Source organism: Etheostoma spectabile, chromosome 6 (genome assembly GCF_008692095.1).
Source record: "Etheostoma spectabile isolate EspeVRDwgs_2016 chromosome 6, UIUC_Espe_1.0, whole genome shotgun sequence".
Classification (NCBI taxonomy): Eukaryota; Metazoa; Chordata; class Actinopteri; order Perciformes; family Percidae; genus Etheostoma; species Etheostoma spectabile.
In genome coordinates, this window is record NC_045738.1 from 30,934,654 (window position 1) to 30,942,321 (window position 7,668).

The window sequence follows — 7,668 nt, forward strand, 5'->3', positions numbered from 1 at the left end:
ATATATATATATATATTGCAAAGATTTTTACAAGGGGGTGCGTTCATACATCATTCATAACCTGATTGCACCTTTTTTTTTGGGGCTGTTGACAGAGATGCCCAGAATCTTTAAAAACCTTGACTCTAATTGTCAACAAAATGAGACAAGAATTTTGAACCTGGTTTCATCAAATGTTTAGATTTATGGTCAGGAAAGGTATGCAAATTAATATATTTAATGAGATAATTAGCAATTAGCTAATTTAAACATACATTTCAGAAAACTTGCATTACAAAAAAATGTGTTATCAACTGGGGACGTCTCATGGTGATATTTATTAGTTGAAATATATCCCCTAAATATTTCCATTTTCCAATTAAATGCATACTGAAACATACTAAATAGTCATTTAATTCTAGATCTGGGTACACAAAATATTGAATGTTGGTATTGTTTGATAGAAGAGGTTTTCAATACTACGTTGTACTGGGTCACTTCCGTCAATAAGGTATTGAGTACCGGTACCCAGCTCTAATTTTCACACATAGACAAATCCTGTCCCCATTTACTTGAGCAGCATTCAGTGATTTTCCTCCTGTTCCAGTCAACGTATACCCACACGTGACTCCACACCAGCACCTTCCAATTACTTAATTTGTAATGTATCGTCTGTATGTGATATATGTTAAAAAAGGAGACATTCTTTATTAATGGGTTTCTACTGAACATCCACAACGCAGCCATGACGACTGCATCTACAGCGCCGTTCCTAACCACCTCTTACAGTACAGTCTATGGTTTTTATGCGCATTTTAGAGAGAGAGAGAGAGAGAGAGAGAGAGAGACAGAGAGAGAGAGAGAGAGAGAGAGAGCCTCCACTGCTCGTGCGGGTGTGGCGCTAGCAAGCTATTTAAAACCCCGGTGATTCCTAAATGTAGCTAGCGTTAGCTAACTTAGCTAACATAAGCAAGACGCCGAAAAAGACAAAATGTAAAACAGCTTTGGAGTAACTCAAATTGACTCTCCTACTCTTTAAAAACCAAAACAATACACTACTTGGTAATTACATACCAGTATATCCACTGAATGCACGGAGATGTAGGTTAGTAGATATCAAACCTCCATTGTCCCGGTCCCCGTCCAGTAAGACACCAAAAGAAAAACGACGAGTGGTAGCCTACTAGTCTCCTGGTAACTGTAGTGAATCTGTTACATAACTTGTTGTTAAAAAAAAAACAGTACAGCTGCGACAGCTATTATCACACAATTAATTAGCACTTATAGTGTAAGAACATAACAAGTAACAAGAAAACTTGTCCTTACCTAGCTAGCTACTACTTTCTATTTTTGGAATTTTCACACGGCACTCCCCCTTCAGTTAATTCAAAGATGTTCCCCTGGGAAGATGCACCACTCTCTTATTGATCCATTGATTGACATTTATGAGCACTCTAGGTTTTTGAGTCTCTTGAAAGAAAATCATGTTGGGTTAAAGTAAGGAATGTTTACCAGTCAATAATGCCAGTATGATATTTAAGTCAGATTGCTTAAGTAAGCAACCTTGGATATGGTTGCACTATAAAAGTCCAAACTGATGACTTCATTTTCTTATTTTATTTGGGATTCCTGTTATTATGTTTGGGAGAATTAAATGTCAATAGAGTTGTGACATGGAAAGAGTTGCTGGCTCTGTAAGTATTTATTTCCACAATTTCTTCCAAATTTGTCTTTTAAAAATGATCTTTTTTTCATCCTGATGTTCATCAATACATACATGGCTGTCTCCTGGATGATTTAAAGGCTAACTTACATTTTTTTTTACAATTTTATTATAAAACCTGGACCCTATTGTCCTATGTTTTGTGTCTAAGTTACTGATGAGAACAACAATCCAGTACTGAGCCATATCGCTGATGTCGGCAGAGGTGAAACAAGCTACAATGTAAGTTAATGGGTCAATTGTCCGGCTTGTATTTACCTTCACAAAAGTGCTTGTTTTGCCACTTGCAGGCTCAGATTAATATTCTAAGTGCCTGACAACATTATGGAAAGGAATTCTACAGAGATAGACCTTTAAAACCAATTTGAAACCTTTCTGTTTAATCAGAAACAGCTCTGAAGTCGCTGGCGCTAAACCCACCAGACTCCATTTAAAAAACTAATACTTTTAGCGTGTATAGCGCTAACATATTTTCACTTCAAAACTGTTCAAACTATGTGTTTATTTCAACTAAAACTGGAAATTGTGGTGGTTGGTAAAGCGGTATGATGACTCAAAACAGTGTTTAATAGTTTCATTTTGTTTCTGTCGACTTTTAATGAAGTGTATTTTACGATGCTAAAATTACAGTTTATTTAGATGGAGTCTGGTAGGTTTAGCAAACGCAATTTCACGGATTTTTTTATGTTTAAAAAAAATGATCTTACTTTTCAACAGAAAGGTTGACCTCCTTAGAAATCCTTTCCATAATGTTGTCAGACACTTAGAATATTAATCTGAGCTTGTCAGTGGCAAAACAAGCACTTTTGTGAAGGTAAATACAAGCTGGACAATTTCCCTATTAACCTAAATTGTGGCTTGTTTCGCCGCTGCAGACTGCAGCGATCTTGCGTAATACTGGACCAAAAACAGATTGTTGTTCCCATCAGTCACTTGGACACAAAAACATAGAAAAATATAGTCCAGTTTGAAAAATACGTTAGTTACCCTTTAAGAACATGTTTATGTCAACAAGCCCATATACATGTGACATATATGTGACGGTCTCAGTCATTTCTTCCTACTCTCTACCACGACTCAAAGGAGCATTCCATAGATTAGCTCCCTTGGCGGAGGCAGGAAATATGACCTTATACCTAAATCAAAGAACATCACCGTCACGATTTTAAACACGTTAACGTTGTGAAATGATCGCAGTTTGATTCAGTTATTTTTATTTTAAAGATTTTTGTTGGGGGAATTTCTGGCCTTTATTTGATATGACAGCTTAAACACTAAAGGGGTGAGATAGAGAGAGAGAGAGAGAATGACATGTAGCAAAGGGCAGCCGATAGGACAGACTCGAACCCTGGGCTGCTGCGGTAAGGACTGAGCCTTGGTACATGGGGCGCACACTCAACCATGTGAGCCCCACAGTTTGATTAGGTTTCCGGTTAAAAAATTGTGTGTATTCAGTAGGCACCAACACTAAAGATCCTGGTTTGCGATCAAATCAGACACCACTTCACTTCAGGTTACACGCGTGTTCACATTACGTAGTTCAGTTTGTTCGTTTGTAAAGTAAAAACAAAACTTGCTATTACATTTTTTTGTCAAACTCCAGTCTCCAGGATTAAAGTTCTGTGTTTGTTTGTCATCCACCACCCCAACCTACCAAATGAAATCCAAAAATATTTAATCAGGGTTCTATAGTGTTAAGCATCAGTTCGCCGTTAGCAACAAACGCAACATCATTATGACCATTTCAGCTCCAGGTTGCTTTTTCTCGACATAAAATCATATATTTACAGACTTGAGGCATTGTCACCAAAGCTTAGCTCGACATATACGGTAAATGTCATAAGGTTATCATAGTTTTATTCAAATTCGAAAGAAGCCTGTATGTTCCAACACACAACAAATAATCTTCATGAGTGTCCGTAGAGAAACGTTGTTGACATTGTGAGCATTACTTCTGTCAAAACATCTAATTAAAAAGTATTATTTTTTTTACATATTGTCTTTCTCCATTTCAACAAGTGTTTTAAGGTTATTTTTAGAAATAATTTAGATTTTTGTATGTACAGACAGCAATTAACTAATTTACTGTTAATACTAAATAAATATATTATGAATGAATATTACAAGCCAGCATCTGATATTTTTATAGAATGCCTATTTTAACAGGATTTCTGAGCAGATTTATCGACGTGTATCCTAAATCAACTTACTGGAAAGATTATGTCAATGTCAGCAGTGTGTTTGTGAGAAATGTGTTCCAATTTGACTGGACAATGGCTTCAAATAAAAGAAGTGGGGATTTTGATGTGAATCTGGTTCAAACATTAAAGGTCCCATGACATGGTCCTCTTTGGATGCTTTTAGATAAGCCTTAGCGGTCCCCTAATACCATATCGGAAGTTTCTTTCCTAAAATTCAGTCTTGGTGCAGAATTAAAGCCACTAGAGCCAGTCCCACAATGAGCTTTCCTTTTCTCACTCTGTAGCTTATGAGGAGGAGAGCGGGGGGGCAAGGGGGAGGCTGGGGGTGTGGCCTTGACCAACTGCCACTTTGCTCGTTTGAAAGCCACGATGTCTCTTTCTCCTGGGTGGGCCAAATTCTCTGGGTGGGCAAAGTAGAGAAAGGGGAGGTAACCTTGCTCCTTGTGACCTCATAAGGAGCAAGATTCCAGATCGGCCCATCTGAGCTTTCATTTTCTCAAAGGCAGAGCAAGATACCCTGGGCTTGGTTTACACCTATCACCATTTCTAGCCACTGGGGGACCATAGGCAGGCTGGAGGAACACCTACAGTATTTCCATAAACCTCATAAAGTGACATTTTATGCCATGGGACCTTTAAGCTCAGCGATCAGATGATTGTTACCAAAATGCTTGAGAGTTGTACTAGACTGACCTCTTTGTGTTTTCATGTTGTATACATGTTTTTAATCACAATTTTTTAATTTGTTTTTTTTTAATCCATAAGCTCACTTTTATACTGATTTCCACCAAGAGAGTTTTATATCCATACAAGCCTGGAACAGTTCCAACATCAACACTGTCTATACAGGTGAAAACCCCTTATGCTCAAGACCGTAACTAAGCAAGCTTTTGATATCCTTCCATAAAACAGTATATGAACGAACCGTGAGTAAAAGCAACCAGATCCAGGGAGGATTAAATACCAATATGAGGCAGCGTAAAGCTGATGTGTGTTTAAAAGAGTGACCCCCAGTGAATACTTCTGACAGCCAGCAGATGAATGAACAGAGAGGAAGCCCTGGTGAGTTGGGGGCTTCAGGGTCCTGGTTCTGAGATCAATGTTCTCTGATTGGTCAGCAAATCAATCAATCAAGCCCTTGAGGAGAAGTGGAGAGCAACGGAGACAGATTGAAGTGTTTTGTTTGAGTTAGCCCTATGGCCTGGCCCTTCTGGCTCAGTGTCAGTCAGAGGGAGCTTTATTTACTCCAACTACAAGCACTCTACTGTAGGACCCTCTTCAAGTCCAGACGTGATCCACACACACCATTGCCTGAGTAGTGCAGGTCGTCCCTCCCCCCGTCACAAGCGATTACCACAGCACAGGCTGATTGTGATCAGGGCTCCCTACAAGGATTTCAGTGGACTCTTTAGAAATGCTCTTTTTCCAGGGGCAATTTCTTTTGTCTGGGTGCGGGAGCCTAAAGCAAACATCTAAACAGAAAGACCTCTGACAGCATCAGCACTGTCGAAAAGGTTCTAGTTTCATTAGTATTCATCTCATGGGAAAGCCCTATTTTGCGTGCCATAATGAGTTTGAAGGAATTAATAAGCATCAGTTAAGCGGGATGTTCTATAATTGGAAAGCTGAGCGTTTGGAATGGCTCTGTTCACACACGAAAAACCTTGTTTTTCCTGCTGAGAATCTCTGCGGTTCCATTGAAAGGAATCTGGTAAATGTGTAGATGAATCACTGCAGGAAGGTGAATCGGTGTGAGAGAGGTGACTGTCTAAGTAGTTCAGCTTGAATATGAATACACATGAAGTCTAATGAGAAAGTTGCTCGCTTGTCAGCACGGACACAGAGCTATGGAAATGAACGGTGTGAGAACACGGTGCTTGTTCTAATCTTAATTAGAGTAAGTCTCGGGTTAGGATCGGAATTATTTTAAAAATTTTAATGATTCTATTTCCAACCCCCCTTCAGAAATCATATTCCCAACCTCTTTCTGGGATCTTTCAAACAGTGGGCCTCATTTGCAGATGCTCTATTTATTCTCGCAAATAACAGAAACATCAGCATGCCATACATCTGATTCATGAAACTGTGAAATCAGTACTATTATAATAAAGAAAAAAGGTATGAAAGTCTAGAGAAACAGTGTCCAAGCCTGGATGTGGGCCCTGATGGGCATCCAACTTGTTTAATGCGGAGCCAAAGCCTAAGATGGATGTGTGCAGTGAATACAGGACTCACAGAGACATTATGTCTATTATATCTTGTCCCAAAATTAGTGACTTTGTGTCCCAACTCAGGCAACACATTCTCACTCTCCCACTGCGGAAATAACGGACACTTGGTTATGTGCCTTTGGCGTTAGTTATTCACACTAAAAGTCTTCTTTAGCGTCGGGACTTGATGTCACTTTTGACGCTCAGGGTCGGGACGTACTGACAGACATGCGGCACAAGAACGGGGCTGTAATGTCTAGGAAAAGATTGTGGGAGGGGTTATAAAATGTACATTTCATTGACATGCGGTACAATAACGGGAAAGTTAAGTTTAGGAAAAGGTTGTGGGTTTATGCTGCTATTGTTGTGGTCTGCTGTCTTCCCCCAACCTTTGGCATGTTTTCCCTTTCCTCTGTGTTTGTCCTGTCTGCTGTCTGTCTGGCCGTGAGGGCGTTTCTACCCATCTCCTATTCCGTCATCCACTCAGCTGTATCCCATCTACTTATCATCTCCTGTCATACTTAAACCCGGGCTGACCACCTCTTCAGCGCCAGATTGTTACATACTCTCCCGTGGTAACTTGGCTCACAGTATTTGCTCTCGTGTTTGCTCTCGTGTTTGTTTTCGTGTTTTTCTCGTGTTTCACCGTTTCTACTCTGCCTCTCCGTACAGATCCATTCGAGCTGCCTTGTCACATCTCGCCGACTTGTCACCTGTTCTTTTGGAATTACCTCTGCATCCGTTAAACCCCCTTTACTTTATCCTGTCTATCGAGTATTTTTGTATCTGTGTTCTGAGTCTCACTTACCCCTGACAACTATGACACGTGGGACGAGAACCGGACACAAACCCTGGTTTCCTGGATATAAGTCCTGGGTTGTTTGACCCATCCAGCCCCCCGACCAACCTCCTTACACAGCATTTTGGTCTGTCATACCAATCGCTAACTTTGTCGCTTTTAATACTACGTCATCTTGTTTACATACACTACAAAGAGGGCTTTATACGTCTTATCTGACGTTGAGAGCCGCTGACCAAGCGTCTGTATTTTACGAGTTGGGAGTGAGAACAGGTTGCCTTTCTATTATTTTGTGTTCCAACATAATGAGGAAGAGTTTTTTCATGAACATATTTGCCAAGTCACAAAATGTTGATACTGAACATGAGTTGGGTGTAAATTTGCCCTCTGTCGGGTAATTGTGTTCCCAGCCAGCGAGAAAAACCTTCTTGCGGGTGTAGCTTCAAATGATTGTTTATGGTGGTGGTACTGCCACGGTACTTTAAAGAAGCCTTGCATAAATTGCGACTTACGGTTTTATCTCCTCTGCTTAAAGTGCTCATATAATGCTTCTTGGCTTTTCCTTTTTTCCTTTTCTTTTTTGTATATGTACAGTAAAAGTGATAAAGACCAAAGGACTCCATCTCCAACAGACAACATTGCTTACCAGCTGCTCCAAACAGCTCTGTTGTAGTCCAGCCTTTACTTCAGTGACAAACGTGCGTCACTTTGCAATGCGTTATACTGTTCGCCTAGCTGCTAGCATGGCACGCCCTC

At 40.0% G+C, this 7,668-nt stretch overlaps 1 protein-coding gene across 4 annotated transcripts in view; it reads right to left on the reverse strand.

Annotated features, from left to right (window-relative positions):
* The window catches only part of grik2 (glutamate receptor, ionotropic, kainate 2), a 337,350-nt gene that overhangs the window by 256,881 nt on the left and 72,801 nt on the right, over window positions 1-7,668 (reverse strand). The window lies entirely within an intron of this gene.